Consider the following 17,504-nt stretch of genomic DNA (forward strand, 5'->3'; position numbering starts at 1 on the left):
AGCTGAAAACTCAGAAGTTGTATGAAGGTTGTAGTAACTCTTGCTTTGTGTATGGGGTCTACCGGCAGAATGAACTATTAAATATTTTAAGCATTAAAATATTTAATTCATACAGTACCAAATATAGGAATATGATGGAATATAAATGAGTAAGATTTCTTTTTAGACAAAGAACTGTGTAACATGTTTCTGTACTGTGAAATGCTACAATTTCCTAGGCTAATGATAAACCAGTAAGTTAATCAGGTGTCCTCTCCTGAGGCAGCTGTTTCTAGGAATAGCCGTTTCCAAGCTTTTCATCCCAATTTCTGTCAACCAGATTTCCACAATGAACAGCGCAAAGGAGCATAAACAACAGCTTCTGTTCTGGAGTGCACTTCCTTTTTACTTTTAAGCAATGATTAACCCTTTTTAAGACTTTTCTTTTGATGTGACCAGACAAAGAGACTTGTATAGCCCTTTGGGATCTGCCTGCAGTGAAACTTCTTCAAAAATCATGACCTTGGCTGTCCAAGTGACAAGGCTATCAAGTTGTTAAAGTAGATTTAAATGAGAAGAAAGTGGAATGTCAAATATGCTTATTTGTTGCTGTAAGTGTAGTGTAGTGAGAAGCAATACTTCATGCTAGTTAAAGCCCATGCAAATGTTTAAACCACACAGGTTGTTGCTGGATAGAAAACAACTGACGTCATGTTGTAGTACAGTGGAACAATCTGATACCAACAGTCTTGTATCTGAACATGCAATCATTTCATACATAAATAGGAACAGAGTTTGGTTACTTCTGTTGGGGCATAGTAGTACTGACAAAGTCTTTCTACTCAGTAGCAAGGACATTGCCATGCAGATATATGCATATATTTTTCTTTACGGTCAGAGCAACTTCTTGTCACATGAACCAAAAAGTCCCAAGTGAGGCTTTCCCATCACAGTAGAACAAGAACTCAGTAATTTGTTATTCAAACCCGTATGATAGAATACATTTCTGACTTCAGAAATTGGGTTTTTTACACATTTCCTCAGAAAAAAAATGCACTCCAGTGGTTTTTTCAATATATGCTCTGGGTTGTAAAGGGAGTTTCAGAGATACTGTACTTATCAGCTGCACATGAACAGCCTGTGGTTTGAAGAGGGAACCTGGGATGGAGAAATCAAACCATCTGCATCCAGTTTTACCCAGTGGAATATGGCATTAAACAATCCTATTGTGTGTTTTAAATTTTATTTTGTCTGTTGGAACACTAAACCATATGGTTTATCTGGAAAAGCTTATGGATAGTGTCTTTGTGACTGTTCCTTCTTCTTCTACTTTATAAATGAGATAATGTGAGGAAATGTATTGTGACAATCAAAGTAAACCTAAAGCTCAGCATGGTGTAAAACTACACCTTATGTCTTAGCTATTTTATTGGGACTTAGAAGTTGTGCTTTTTTTAGGTTGTACAGTTGAATTAAAGTCAGATTGAACAGAGGACTAAAAATAAGATGACTGAAATACTTAATTAAGAAGGGGTATGGATGTTTTCTTTTACAAGAACTACTCGAAGAATTAAAAATCCTCAGAAAGGAAATTACTCCTTTTAATGTGTTATGTGTTAGGCTATATATTTCAGTATCAGTCAGTCTTACCAGTTTTAAAGAATGGCCTTGTGGGTTTTGTTTTTCTTTCCACTGTGGCCAACAATTATTTACTTGTCTCCTTTTATACATTTGGCTTTATACATTAGTTTAAAACCGCATGATTTTCTTAAGATATATTTTTAGAATGTATTGGAGCTAACCTGTGAAAGTGCATAATCTATCCAAATATATATGCTGTGTGACACAAGCCAGAAAGCTCTGTTCCACGAGTTATCCCTGTAGCTTTTAGCATGGCAGTTCATTTCAACATGTAGTGTTTCTTATTCTGAAACTTAGAGTTTGAGTGGATCAGCCTCACAAAGAAATGTACTTTCATTATAAGATTGCAGAGTAAAAATGAATGAGCAGATAAAGTATGCCAGGGCTATAATAATGCTTGTAGCATTCATTAAGCTGTTTGTTAAGTAATGTTGTTCAGACTACCTAGTGTTTCCCAGCTTCTACATCACCATTATGTGTTCTCGTAAATTAAAGTTAGGAACCTTTTGTTGGAGTTATAATACTCAAAGTGACATCTAATTCCCCCAGACAATAGGTACAAGCCTGCAAGCCTTTCTAATTCTTTGCAGTCTTTACATTTATTGATTCTTTTGTAAACGTGTTTCATCCAATCTATTACAAGAAGCACTGGTTAGAAGTGTGAAGTTTACCACATTTGACCTGGGGCACATTAAAAACAATAGATAGCTGGCATGCAGTTGTGCATCCCAGACTTTTTTACTAAGAAGAAATTTGGGATCTGTAACTGCTTGGCTGGTTTGATATCCTGCTTTAGTTAGGAGGACCGACATTAATTCTTCTATCTGACTAGTTTGGATATGAATTTAGTTCAGCTATCACTCACATTGTGGGCTCTAAATGTTTTATTACCTGAGCTGGCTTATGTAAGTAGTTTATTTTGATTAAAGGCTTCATTTTGTGTAGTCTTGAGTAATGCTTTGCATATACAGATAAAAGTTTCTTACTGCAAAATATGGGTGGTGGTTTTTCCCCTCAATATACGTCAGGATTTTGGCATCTCTTATTATTGAAAAGTTACCAAATAGTTCATTCATAATCTCTGAATGGATAGGATGAAAAGTAATTTTTAATGAAATGAATATAATACATTTTTATTATTTTGTGCATCTCTTATACTGTACCATCTGTAATCAATAATTGATGGTAAACAAATATCTCATTTTTCCCATCATCAGTTTCAAAGCTTTTGAAGTTCAGTAAATAATTTATGATAGTTGTTAGTGTAAGGAAATCAAACCATACTCCTGATCCTGCTTGCTTTTTGACCTTGTTCTCAAGCAGAACTGAATGATAGCCAAACTGAATGATTTAATTTTGGCTGTTAAATTGAGCACATCAATTATTTATACATTCTGTATCAGATTTTTTTATTTTTAAAAAACTCTGAAATACATAATGAAAATTTTGTGTATTGAAAAAAATTTGGACTTTTAAAATTAGGTCTGAACTGTGTAAGACAGAACATATTTTCTCCTCAGAATTTCAATCAGGATGTCTCAGCCTGGCTAAATATCTTGCTGAGACCTGCCTTTTCAGGATGATTTTTGTTTATATGGTCCTATAAAAGTTCTGAAAAATTCCAAATACATACTAAGTTTTCATCTATATCTCAAAATACAGAAAAAGAAAAGTGACTACAGTCAGAGTTGTAGAAATTCTGTGTATTTTGTAACTTCCAGAAACCCATTCTTAACATGTCCACTCCAGTCCTTAAAACAGACTGAGATCAGGAAAGAGCAAGTTGTTTAAATCCATCCCCGTTTTGGCTGCAAAAAGTAGTACAGCATAAACCATCATATTTAGTTCCCCTCTGAGCCTGGGAAAACTATGATAAAAGTTTTATGTTCCCAAGAATGCATCTTGTTACTAATTTTTTAAAGGAAAAAAAACAAACCAAAACAAAAACCCAGTACACATTGTGTACATATAACTGCAGACTTATGCATACTTAGGCTGTAGATGACAAGTCTGTGTAGGAATCTTTGGCTTCTCTGGGTGTGGCTACAACCCAAAGCACTTGTCTTACTGTGTAGTTCTGCATATGTGAGGCCCTGGGTTTTTGCTTTGTTTGGACCAGGGTGGGACAGGGAGCAGGCAATGTAGACACTTTTTTATACAGCTGTGAGTACATTGAGGCACCACAGTGAAGCTTTTAAACTGTATCTTCAATGCAGAGCTGTATATATTAGGTACTAACAGGAGCTGGAAGAAATTCTCTGTTACAGAAATTCTCTGTCTTCTGATTTTGAGGTTAATTTTGTGAGGCTTTCTACATAAAGATTGTGATATACAGGTGTAATGAGCTAGATGTTCTGAAAGTACCAAGAACAGCAAGGACAGCTATCTTGTTCTGGCCTTTCAGTGTATTCCTATCTCTCACAATTTCCTGTATACCACTGCTGTTTCCCTTTCCTGCCATCTGTTGGCAAGACCACATTAACCTAGATTGATTGGCTCACTGGGTTTTCTGGTGTGGCAGATGATAGAAGAGGAATGTTTTGGGAAGTTTGCATCTTTGACAAATATGGTGATATTTTCACTTCGCAAAGACATGTTACTGCTTTCTCCTTACTGAGTAGTAATAAATAACCTTCTGAAAAAAAAAAGAATTTGTTAGAACATTTCTGTATTAAAAAGAAGGCCAATTATGAAGGACTTTTATACAGTCTTTTATAGATGAAAGTGTTTGTCTATATATGGATGTTATCACTGACTGCTCAGTGTTGTTGGACAGTGGCAAATTGTTTCCTTTAGGCATGGTTAAATGATGTGATGAGCAAATATGCAATCATCACTTGGTGGCTGTAGCCTCTTTTTAAAAAGTACCTCGGTTTGGTTTTGTTCTAAAAGCTGCTCTTTTCCTTTCCTACTTATTACTTTTGCCTTGCTTTTTCCTGTGTCTAGTTTTACCTATTACATTGTAAAAACAGTGGCAATTGATAGAGCTAATGATGTTCCCAGACAAACACCCATGTTATTTTGGAAACTTTAAACTGTTAAAAGAATACCAGTAAAAACATTATCTGGAAGAAATGAAAGACTATGATGTGACTTAGTGCATGTTAATTTTTCAGTGCAGAAGAGCCTGTACACTTGTCTAAAGCGTTGTTGCCTTTCATAGATCAACTTGAAGGACTGGGGCTTGCTTTTTGTAAGGAATGTGGAAAGTATTTGTCAGCTACTGCTTGCTATTTGCAATGATACATCATCTTGGTTTCCTTTGGTCATAGAGAGAATCTGCTGACAGCAGGACTATGATAGAATGGGTCATATCCCCCATTGACTTCTTGTTTTCAGTGTCACCTTTAGTCTAGTTTTCAAGTAATGAAAATTTCTTAAAGGTTTCTAGTACTTCCCTGCTGTCTTGTGCAGTCTGCCGCACTACTTTAGAGGTGCCAAGTTTGTGTGTTTCACAAAGGGAAGGAAATATAGAAGAAAGAAATATCAATAATTTTTAAGTTGCCTTTTTTTGTAGTTGGGTAGTTTGGACATTTCTAAGGATCGTCTAAGTTTTTAGTAATTTCTAATACATTTTTGAAAACATCTGATTTCTTGGCAAGAAGGATGGAGCAGAAAAGGTAGGGAAAAAAAGGCCAACTTCAAGAAGGATAAAATTAACCTCAACTAAATGAAGCAGGTTCATAATTGTTTGTGCAATGTCAGCGTTGACACACACACACTTCAGTTATCAGGAGACAAAAGTCAGATCTTCAATAGCTGTCAGTTCAGGAGGATCATAACAGTAATCTTTGTGACCACTTGTATCTTCATAATAGGCAAGATATTGATGAATACAATGCTTGCTTCTTGGTATTGAGATCTTTGAAGTTAAACTAGTAAAACAAACTTGTGCATCTAACAGAGAATGCTTTCTGCAATTGAATGTTCTTTTTTAGGTCACTGGAAGCACCAGTTACTGAAATTGTCAAACCCAGTATGCTTTAATTAATTTTTTTTTTTTAGTGTAAGTCTACTTGAAGAAGCAAGCCATTGAGATTAAAAAAAAAAAAAAGATAAAAAATATAACCTGTATTTGTACATAACTTTCCCACAAGTATTGAACTCTGTCTCTAATGTGCATTAGTTGCTAAGTGAAATCAGATGTCTGAGGTGAGAACTGGAGGGCTGAGTGGAAATAATCATAGTGGAAGTTTGTAACAGCCTTAATTAAGCTGCTGTTACCTTCCCATGATAAATTTAGAACTTTTCCATAAGTCATCTGACTTAATGCTTCGTTTGCATCCAGGAGTGTTTGATTTACAGCAGCTTCTTTGTTAAGAGCTCTGCAGATGTCTCTGTGATAGCCCTAGCTGTCTCCTGTTGAAGATGGTCCCAGGAGCTTTGTTTCTGCTTTGCTGCAGTGTAGGGAAGGAGGTGTGTGTATCTTGACATTTCAGCATTTATCTTTTCCAGGGTTGACCTGCTTTCAGAAATACTTTTTCTTTAAGGACTAATGCCTTCTTGTTCCAAATCTGGGACCCCAAATTCCTTAATCTCTTATTTTCTGTAGAAGGTAAAAGATGAGATATGCAAATAGGTGGATAATTGTCCTCATAAAGCTTAGCAATGACATCTGCTTTATAGAGGCTGTTCCATGTAGCTGTGTCATGTATGAAACTTGGCACTTTGTGTTCTGTGTGTTCCTTTGGAAAGAAGAAACCTCCTGAGGTCATCTACCTCCCGAGGTCACCAAGCTTTTATTTGGGGCCACTTCAATACTGAAATAAACATTTTAGTGTATTTGAAATTGTATGGGGGAAGACACTTGAGATTACAGAGTGCTGCTTTTCGGGTACCATCGAGTATATCATCTACCAGTTTTGTAAAACAACCCCAAAATCTTGATGGTTTAGACTAAGATGGAATAGTCTAAGGTAAGAAAAATAATTATGGATGCTTATTAGCTGAAGCTTTCTCATGACTGTGGCAGGGCTTTTTCTGGGATCTGTCTCTGCTCCTGGCCAGTTAATTCACACAATGATTTGACAGTCATTCTGCCCACTTGTCTCATTCCCCTCTGATGTGTATTTCAACCTAGTTGCTCATTTCATGTTCATACTCCATTACTGCACAATATCTCTGCCTCTATTCTAAAAATTAGGAATAGCTGAAGAAAAATTTCTGGCACTTGCTTCTTTTTCTATCTTGAAAATCTGGTCTAAAAGAGTATTTCCAAAGGTATTTTTAGAAGCTTTGGTGGGCATGGTCCAAGACAACTACGTTCCTGTTGTCTTAACTGGAACTAAACGGAATGGCTTTGAGATAGCAACTCCTTTTGTGTACGTTTTCAACAGCAAGTTAATATTATGTTGTTGGGTTTTTTTGGTGGATTTATTTTCTCTACATGTTTTGCTTTAGGGCATTGTATACATTGAAGATGTGTTATTAAATCATCAACAACTAAATTTTCTAACAGAGACACTTTTTAAAATTTTAATTCTTCTCAGCAGAGAATAATTGGATTGAGCAGTAATTCTTGTACTAGAAGTCTCTAATCAAAAAATAAAATGCAACATGTTTTTCCTACCTAGGAATTCTGCCAAAAGTAAACTAGACTTTTAAATAGTATTCATTTGTATGGTTGGAAAAATTAGAGTGAGTGTCCATACTACTACCTCTCAAATCATGAATAAGCGGTAATTAGAAAGTGTAATTCTTACGGTCATCAAAATTTGAGTTAAACTGGGTCATTAAAATGATGTAAATTACAAAAGTGATCTTCATGTTTGAAAAGGAGCTCTGAATGAGAGGTGCAGAGACTCTGATGTACATGACCACTTAAAAGCAGGCAAATGGCATCCAGCTTATCCTACCCTATTTCTGCTGGCTGTACTTTGTAACATTTACTCCGTTTAAAAACAAGTTTTTTCTGTTTAACTTGGTGTGCCTCTGGATGAATTTTCAGGTTTTTTTTTTTCTTTTTTTTTTCTAGTAGAATCTTGGGGAAAAATTAAAATTTGATTTATTACTTTGTGTGTGCGTGTGCATGTTGCACTTTGATGCTGCTGCTGTCAGCATTGCTTCCTAACTTGAGGAGCGTTAGGGTTTCTTGGTGTCATACCTTGGAGCTTGAGGGGGAGGAGGGCCAGGGCAAAGCAGAAACTGCTAAGAAACACACTAGTCAATATACATAACACTGAAGTGCTTAAATGGGCAAATGCACTTTGCAAGAAACTGATGGGTGAACAAAATGTTGTTCATTTTCTGATCTATCAGTCATCAAAGCCAATGAAATTTGTACCCGGAATAATAAATTTTTGCAGTGACATCTTTGTGTGTAATAGATTAGTAATGAATATCAGAAGGAGATGGGAAAATACTTTTGAAAAAAAAAAAAAAAGTTAGTTTACACTTTTGTATTCAGTAGTTAATCTTTGTAATTTGATTAGTTGCATTTTAAAGAGATTGAAACAGATAAAAGGTGTAAAAATTTCTCTAAGCGGGTTGATGTTATTTTATTGAGGTAGCAGGAAAGTTTCTGGAAAAATAAGTATTCTGTTTGAATGGTTTTGCATGCCAGCAGGTGTAGGACCATCAAATGGGAAAATGCAGATGCAGAATGCACACGGTGCTTATGTTATCTGAAGAGATTCTCTGTTTTGGGATTAGAAAGTTGATGGATGTAGGTATCTTGTACAGAAGAGTGGATATCAAAGCTTTACTTTGTTGCTCACTCTCCTTGGGTTACATACTGTCCTCTTTACTCCAGTATTTGGCAAACACTTCACTGAGGTAGTTTTGTTTCCAAATAGCTGTGGAGAATTGAAGCATGTCCTGAACTATATACATCTCTATTTCCCTGGAAACTATGATGTTAATTGATGTTAAGGTGTAACTTCCTACCTCCTGCTCTCTTTTTTCTTTTTTTTTTTTTTTTTTTTTTCTTTTAATTTTATTTTTTAAGAGGGGAAAACAGAAGTCATAATTGTTTGGGATTTTTTTGTTTGTTTTGCTTGTTTTTTTCTCCTCCTAGTCATGAATATGTCAGAACTTTAAGGAGTGGTCTTTGAGAACTGGTGGAATGCGATGTACCAAAAGACTTCAAATCAATATGGAGAAGTCAGTTTATTCTGTTTATGCCTAAAAATATGAGTTAGGATTTAAGGTCTGTGTGAGTTTTGGAGGGGAGAGAGGGAGATGATACCAGTCCAATCTAAATTGCTTCCACATTGGATCCCTTAGATCAGTTTGGAGCTTTAAGTACTTCTGATGAGTTCTCCTTGAAACAATAATAATCAATAACCATCCTCTGGAGCAGAAACTACTCCATGCGGGTTTGTCACTGTTTGGAGAACTCCATTTTTGTGAAGTAACTCCTGGCAGCTGGTTACCTGCCCAGGAGGGCTGTCGTGGCTTAGGCCCAGTTGGTAACAAAGCACCATGTGGATGCTCACTCCCCCCCCCATTTCAGAACAAATCTACCTAAAGCCTTGTGGGTCAAGACAAGGACTAGGAGGGCTTCACTCACCAGTTACAGTCATAGGCAAAACAGACTCAACTTTGGGAAAAATATCAATTTAATTTATCTTTAATGAAAGCAAAACAGGACAGAGAGAAAACAAAAACCAGAGCTTAAATACCTTACCCCACCTCTCCCAGCTTCCTGGGCCCAAAGTACTTTGCTGTTGTGGAAATCCTTCTCCCTTGTGCTTCTGTTCTCACCTTTTGCTCCGCAGGCTGGTTCTTCCCCTCGTATAATTTTGTGGAAAAGGTTGTTTTCCATCCACTGTTGTAGTCTCTTCTATCTTCTGGGTACCTGTGTTTTCAAGCAGCATACTGCCTTCTCTTTGTGCTTCATGCTGTTTGGAGTGCCTGACTGGTGGTGGGAAGCTGAGCTGTTACTCAGCGTGTACTCAGTCTGCGTGGCCCTCAAATTCCCAGTTATGGAGTTTAGTTCTGGGTAAAGGAAACCTAATGTCATATTTTGTGAAAGATGGCTGAATATTTCATTGTCAATAAACAGTGTGAAGTTCAGCATTGGTTTATGTCAATGGTGTTACATTTTGAATAATTTTTAAAATCATCTTCCTCCAAAGCCAAATTCTGAGATGGAAAAGAGAAAGGAACAGGCCTTGAGTGATTCTGCATAACATAGTAAATGGGGAGACTGGTCCTGTAGCATTTCCACATCTGTATGCCTCCTGGAAATCCAACTTCTTTCTCCTCTTAGATCTGATATGAAAAGAAATCTGAAGGCGAGAACAGTCTTTCCCATAAATTGCCTTATATTATTTCCTGTTCCAATTCCATGTAGCACATGTAAATGAAAGTCTTGGAAATATGTTTGTTAAATCATGTGGTAAATGATCTTGTTGATGACTGCAAAGTTGCTTTGGGGATGGAGTTGTTAAGCACTTATTATAGGAATCCAACAGGGCAAATTAAGAGAAACCTATGTGTATGCTTGTTATTTTAGGATTTTTATGCTTGACTTCTGAGAGACCTCATGTAGAACCTCATGACCTAAAAGGACTTGATGTCTTTTAGTCAGAGGTTAACTTCTGAAGTCTCAGTTACTGACCTATCAACAGTGGAAATAATCACTGCCAAGGGAGAGTTTAATGTTATTATTCTTTAGTGCTAAATAGTTGAATATTACTGTTGATAATAGATACAAAGGAGCTTTTTAGCACTCTGCTTAGTCATATGTGCTGTTTTCACTTGTAACTGAGTCTTTTTATGCTTGTAAATTAGGGAGTATATTTTATGTTTCATTGTAAGTAACAGCTGAGCTGTTTTCTTATTTGTTTGTTAACGCCATTGCACGCATTTTCTTAATCTGTGAGCGTTCAGGTGCAGTAGGTGGAACTCTAATCTGTATGTGAGCATTCCTTGGAAATACTATTCCTAGTACACAAAAACACTGTGTGTGGTAAAATTTGCCATTATAACTAACTATATCATAGAAGAAATAATGCATGGTATTTTTGGCTGGTTTTAACTGTTAGGTTTCAGGACTTAAATGTGCAGTTCATTTAAAATAAGTACTGCTGTTGCTTATACTGCTTGCTACATACTTCCCCAGATGTATGTCTGTAATTTGTCAATTTTTAATTCCAGTGTACAATGTATACTTTTACATAAAGTTCAAATTTCAGTATGTCATGAACAGGTGAATAATTTTTCTTAGTATTTTTTTTTTCTTAGTATAATTTCAGAGAAGGTTATCTGAAGAACTGTCATCATCTCCTAAAGCCATTTTTGCCGGGAGCATAAATATTTTCAGTAATCCTTGTGAGCAGCTTTACTGACATATCTTGAGTTCTAGCTCAGTCAGTAAAGGCTTTTGATGGCATGATTATTTTGCCAGGCATCGTAACAGTGAAACTCCCCTTTGAGGAAAAAAAAAAGGGGGCATCCATCTTTTGTAAGACTCATACATTGGCTTTATCACACAAAAAAAAAATCGTTGCTTTCTTGGTGACCATGAAGGACTCATACCACTGGAAAATGTAACCAGACTTACATACGTTGTCATGTGCACACTTATGTTAATTTTAGAATGAGCACATGACAATGCAAGTATAGCAGACCTATAAAGAGGGATTGTGTCTATTATTTTAATTTATGGAGTGCTGGAGTGTTAGAACAAAATCTTTAAAAATACCTGAAAAAACATTCTACCTTTCCTGTTTTACTTTGGGTTCCTTAGGTAAGTTTTAAAAACGTAGGGTTTTTTTAAAATTTATTATATGTATATCCATCTAAAATTCTAGGACCTTATGTTTACAAATAGCATTTTTCCATCATCGTTACTGGTTTATTTGTTTAGACTCTATCTGCAACATGCATAGCTAGTGCACCTAAGTGCTTTCTCTGTAAATTGTGTTTTAACCAAGTGTATTCACATATCTTCTCGTTTTGATCTCTGAATCTTGTTTTTAATATTAATGAAAGTATCCAAAATTATTTTTATCTATGATTTATTCATGTTGAAGCTGATATCACTATTACCTCAAAGAAATTAAATCTAGTTCACATTGCTCTTCTGAGACTCCGAAACTATCGGTTTTAAATTGGCTAAACAAGGTGATGAAGGGTAATATTTCCATTTGGGGAAAAAAATTCAGAGGCCTTTTTGTGTAATATTACAGATGTGGTGTACTGTCTCACTGTCTGGAATGATTTTCATTCAGTGGTATATTGGAGAGTTTATGAAATTCTGACTTTGTAGCTTTGTTGTGGTACATTCGCTTCCGTGGCTGCAGTGGCCGATTCTCCTCAAGTACAACAGGCAGAGGCCAAGCAGCAGGTACTGCTTCAAACTGCAGTTGCTAAACCTGACCTGGTCTGTCTGCTATACAAACCAGTGTCTTTATGGCTTGCAAATCACATTGAAAGTAAACCTTGATAGTACAGAGGGAAAACAAAACTAAAACCAAAAACCCAAACAAAAACCAAACCAACCAACCAAAAACCCCCAGACTAACCAACCAACAACAAAAAACCCCATCAAACAACCACTGAAATCTAAAAAAGCTGGGTTTAGGACATCCCAGGTTTTTTCCGTTCAAGCAGTATCAGTTTGTATTTAAGGAAGAAATGGTGTGTAGCATTTTGGAAGTGGCATGCAGCAACATGCAGAGATGTGCCTGGTAATAGCAATACAGAGTGCTTCCCACTGCTGATCAGCTGGGTGGGTTACCTTGTCATAAAATGAAATTAACTTTGACAAGTAGGACTTTCCCCCATGAAGCCGTGCTGGCTGTCACCAATTGCTGTGTTTTATTCCAGGTATTTTTAGTACCTCTCAGAATAATCTTTTCCATAATTTTACCAGGCACTGAAGTTTCACTGACTGGCCTGTAGTTTCCAGGGTCCTCCATCTTGTGCTTCTTGAATATTGGAATAACATTAGCCAGCTTCTGGTCGACTGGGATCTCTCCAGATTGCCAGGGCCTCCCAAAAATAATCAAGAGAGGCCTAGCAGTGAACCAGCTCTTTGAGGATTCTTTAAATCCTATCAGGCCCCGTGGACTTGTAGGGATCTAACTGTAGCAGCAGATCCTGTGCAAGTTCAGGGTCAGCTAAGGGTTGATCCTTGTTGCAGTCATAGTCCTCCAGTTCTGGGTATTGAGCCCCCCTTGATCCATCATCAGTGCTGAAGACAGAAGCAAAAAGTGCATTAAATACCTCTGCTTTGTCTATATCCCTGTTGGTGAGGTGACTCCTTATTCTTTCAAAGACCAATATTGTTTCTACAGTGCCTTTTGCTGTTAATGTGTTTGAAAAAACTCTTTTCCCCTACAGTTGTGGACAATTTCAGCTCCAGCTGAGCTTTGACTGCTTGAATTTTTTCCCTACAGTAGTTAGCAGCAGCATCTCTGTATTCTTCCCATGTCACCTGACCTGGCTTCTACTGGGCATACATCTTCCTTTTGCCTGATTTTTAGGAGCAGATCTGTGTTCAGCCAAGCTGGTCTCTTCCTCATCTGCTTGACTTCCAACATTTTGGGATTGCCTGCTCCTGTGCCCTTAGGGGGTGATGTTTAAAGCGTGACCGGCACTCTGTCTACTAGATAAAATAAATTTATGTTTTTTTTTTTTTCCTAACCTCCAGATGCCAGGGTAAACCAGAGGGGTTAAAAAGCTTTGATTTCAGCTTGTGAAGAGCAGCTGCCTTGAAATACAGCCAGAAAAGAAATGGCATTCACATAGTGAATAAATACGTATAGAAAAAAAAATTGGGAAGGCATAGTACATCCAATGATTTTGTATTTCAGGAAGGGAATGCCTATATAGGTGTGCTGAATACTTCTAAGACTATTTATTGAAAATAGCAAGAAATATTTGGCTCTTTTTTCAGTCTCACATTTGTGAGATTGGTATTCTGTTGCTGTTTAAGAAAAAGTAAGCAGGGGTGCACTATTCTTTTGTATTGTTGCTGCTGCTTTTATAAAACCGTGCAAGACTGGTTCAGAAAGCTGCTCAGAGCAAATATTAGCCTTAAGCTTCTCTTATTTCTCTGGTATTGTGACCGTTTTCTGAAACAGTACACCTTACAATCATTAAAATGTCAGAGGAAAGGAAAGAATGGACAGGGCAACAAGGGAGGATAACAGAAGTAGTGACTGGGATTGATTTAAATTGCTACAAAATTTTACTAGCTTCATTAGTCTCTGGTGTGCTTGGGATTCTCATCAGTGTGTGTCTGAAAGGATGCTGTGGTGTGTCAGGTAATCTGGTGTTTTCCTTGTATTGATTCTCTTTGATACCAGGCTGTGGAAGTTATACAAATGTTGGGCTGAAAACACCATGGGGAAACAAAACCCACAGGTGGTGATGTGCAGAACTGTCAACTGGCACAGGCCTAATAACAATGTTAATGTTTGACTTTATTTTTATAGGGAGCATCCCTGGCAAAGGAATAGCTACTGCATAGGCAAACTGATGTTTCACATCTGATCTCAGAAGCAGTGAGTCATATGTTAGGTGTTTTTGAAGACATTTGTGAGTGTGATCTATGTATCATTGTACAAAGAGAACTGAAAGTTATACTGGGAGCAGTATTTCCCCAAGCGTTTTGGGAACACCCTGGGGAAAGGAGTAATCTGTGCAATCTAGTTTTAAGGGAGCTGAGAAATTCCCCCACCGAGAGCACAAACTATGTTAACAATTTGGATATGCAGAGTGATTCTGGCTTGAGCAGTTTGGCCTCACTGGTGAGGAAACTGAGACGGGGAAATGAGTGTGCTCTTACACTGCTTTGTTTTCATGTGCATGTGTTTGCTTCAAATTTATCTGAAGTTAAAAAACAAGTTTTGGAATCACTGTGTGTTTTGGTGCCATAATTTTCAATAATTTTCCTGGAGGTATTCCTGTTAATTTAGAATTCCTTCAAATTTTGCAGCCCAGAGAAGCATCGCACACACAGTGGACAGGGTTTCATGAGGTCAGACTCTTACTGGGAGGCTTAATCATCTCCACTGCAAAGCCTAATTTATGGGAGGGATGAGAATGCTTGTCAGTGAGGCTAAGGACTGTGCTAAAGCTTCTTCAAACAGATCCTTAAGCTCCTGGGAGCTGCAGTCCTTTCTTTACTATCTCTGCCAAAATAGTGCATCTCCATTCCAACTGACTTTTGACCATAAATCACCTTTTCATGGTATTCTACCAACTCTTTTTGAGTTGGGGGAAGCTCATTATTCAGATACTGAACAAGTATTTTCAAGTTCTAACAGCTCTCATTAATGTCTTGCTAAGGGGTTCTCTAAGGTGTTCTTTAAGGTAGACCAGGGAATAATTTTGGTTGTAAGGGTATTCTTAAGATCATCTAGTCCAGCGTCTTACTCAAAGCAGGGTTACTTTCAAAGTGAAATCAGGTGTCTCAGGGTGATGTTAAATCATGCTCAGAAAATCTACAAGGATGGAAACTGCTGATGATACAAAACTGTGAGGAGTTCAAAAGCCAGAGGGCTGTGCTGCCATTCAGCAAGACATAGACAGGCTGGAGAATTGGGCTCCAAATCTTGGGTGAAATGTAATGAAATACAGTAAGGGCAATTGTAGAGTCTTGCCGCTCCATGTACCAGTAAAGGTTGGGGACTGTCCTGCTAGAGAGCAGCTTAGAGGAAAGAGACCTGGGGGTCCTTGTGAGCAGAAAGATGACCATGAGCCAGCAATGTGCCCTTGTGGCCAAGAAGGCCAGAGGCATTCTCGGGTGCATTAGAAGAAGGGTGGTTGTAGGTCGATGGGAGGTTTTCCTGCCCCTCTACTCCAGATTCCCAGGTGAAACTGCATCTGGAATATTGTGTCCAGTTCTGGGCCCCTCAGTTCCACAAGGACAGGGAGAGAGACTGCTTGAGAGATTCCAGTGCAGAGCAACCAAGATGATGAAGGGAGTGGAACATCTCCCTTATCAGGAAAGGCTGAGGAAGCTGGGGCTCTTCAGCTTGGAGAAGAGGAGAATGAGGGGTGACCTCATTAATGTTTATAAATGTTTAAAGGGTGAGTGTCAGGATGGAGCCAGGCTCTTCTCAGTGATGACTAATGATAAGACAAGGGGCAATGGGTGCAAACTGGAGCATACAAGGTTCTGCATAAATATAAGGGAAAGCTTCTTCACGGTGAGGGTGATAGACAACTGGAAAAGGCTGCCCAGGGAGGTTGTGTAGTCTCCTTCTCTGGAGACGTTCAAAATCCTCCTGGACAAATTCCTCTTTGATCCTGCTCTGGCAGAAGGGTTGGACTTGATGATCTCTCGAGGTCCCCAGCTTTCTGTGATTTCACAGCCACCTCTGGTCCAGTGATGAATTACTCTCTTTATGAAGCCACAGGAAGGAGTTTGTAGTGTATCATTCTAAGACTTTTTTTTTTTTTTTAACATACTTTAATACTTGCTTATACTACAATCAGAAATTCAGGTCTGCTTGGAAAGATGATATTTCTTTAGAATATAAACCTAGAAGTTGGAATGCATTCTGATTTAAAGGAATATTACAGCACTTCTGTTCACCTGAGGTTAACTTGGTAGGTCACTGGATCATCATTGCAAGGAGACAAAGCAAATAACAGTTATGTACCTAGTACATTTATATTTTTATGTCAGTCTCTGATCCTATTAAAAGCCATTTGACATCAAAGCACTTGAAATGAATTGCCAAGCATGGACCCAACCTTGGAAAATGAGAGCACAGCTCCTATTCTGAGTTCAGTAAGAAACTCTTGTCAAGAGACAAGGGTTAAGATCCTATTAGTACGTATTGAATTAGGTAGAAAGTAAGCATTTGAACTTAAGTAAGCAGGAGAATCCCTGGAGACACGTTTCTAATACCTGAAGGGCTATAAGTAATTTTAATAATACAGATGCTAGTCTCCTATTGAATTTTATTTTTATTTTTTTGTTATTATATTTTTCTATCAGGTAAGTATGTATTTATTCTTTGAGACTGAGTTTTGTATAAGGAATAATAAAAATGTTAATGAAATATATTTTAAAGGTTTCTAGAGAACTTGTTGCACTGACCTAGTGTCATAGTGTATCTGTTATCTTAATTCCACCATTATGTTCCCCAGTGAGCTTCGATTACATACTTGACCTTAATGCTTCAGCATTTCTACTTAGCATGTTTATTTGCCAATAGGCAATAGGAAGGAGCTCTATTGTGCTGTATATTGCAGAGAGACAAAGATGGTAGTTTTTGCCTTAGGAATACATAGTGTTAAGATAAATCTAGTATGTGAAGGCCTCCAACCAGCTATGTGAGTCCAGGGTAAAAAAGAGGAGTGTGGATTACAAAAAAAAAAAAGTTCATGATTTTAAAATCTAGCTATATGAAAAGTTTAACTTTAGGTAGTCACAATAATTACGATGTTACCTAATCTTTTACTAAATACATAATTTAATTTCAAATGTTGAATTGCAGAATGTTTTTCCTGATAGTATAGGATTATTAGCATTTTAACTACTTAACTATTGCAGCATTAGAACTGCAAAAAAATCCTCAATTTATGCACCATGTTGATATCACCATCAGGTATTTCCTGAAATTTTGAATAGGTATGCTGATTTTGCATTCAAGGCTCTTCTTTTTCATATTCATCTTTCTTATTTACTCATCTAAATCTAGCAAAGACACATTATTTTTGTGTTGCAAAGTCATTTGTTATGGTTTGTTAAAATGCTCCATAGTAATTTGTTACAAAGTCAAAATTTTGTATGTTTATTTGTTTTAGGGAGTTAAAATGTTGACTGCGAGAGAAATAAATTGAACTCTACTTGCTTATTAACTTTTCCTCTCCTAATTGATATCTCAAGTGAGAGAGCTGTCATTTAAAAGTAGTGTGCTATTCTAACAATATCTGACTGTCATGAACTCGAAGCCATAATAGAATTACGAAGA

The 17,504-nt window shown here is 37.2% G+C and overlaps 1 protein-coding gene across 11 annotated transcripts in view; it reads left to right on the top strand.

The window, feature by feature from the left end:
• TENM3 (teneurin transmembrane protein 3) overlaps nucleotides 1–17,504 on the top strand; it is a 403,572-nt gene that overhangs the window by 39,661 nt on the left and 346,407 nt on the right. The gene's annotated exons all lie outside the window — the stretch shown is intronic.

The sequence above is a fragment of the Heliangelus exortis genome, chromosome 4 (assembly GCF_036169615.1).
Source record: "Heliangelus exortis chromosome 4, bHelExo1.hap1, whole genome shotgun sequence".
Lineage (NCBI taxonomy): Eukaryota > Metazoa > Chordata > Aves > Apodiformes > Trochilidae > Heliangelus > Heliangelus exortis.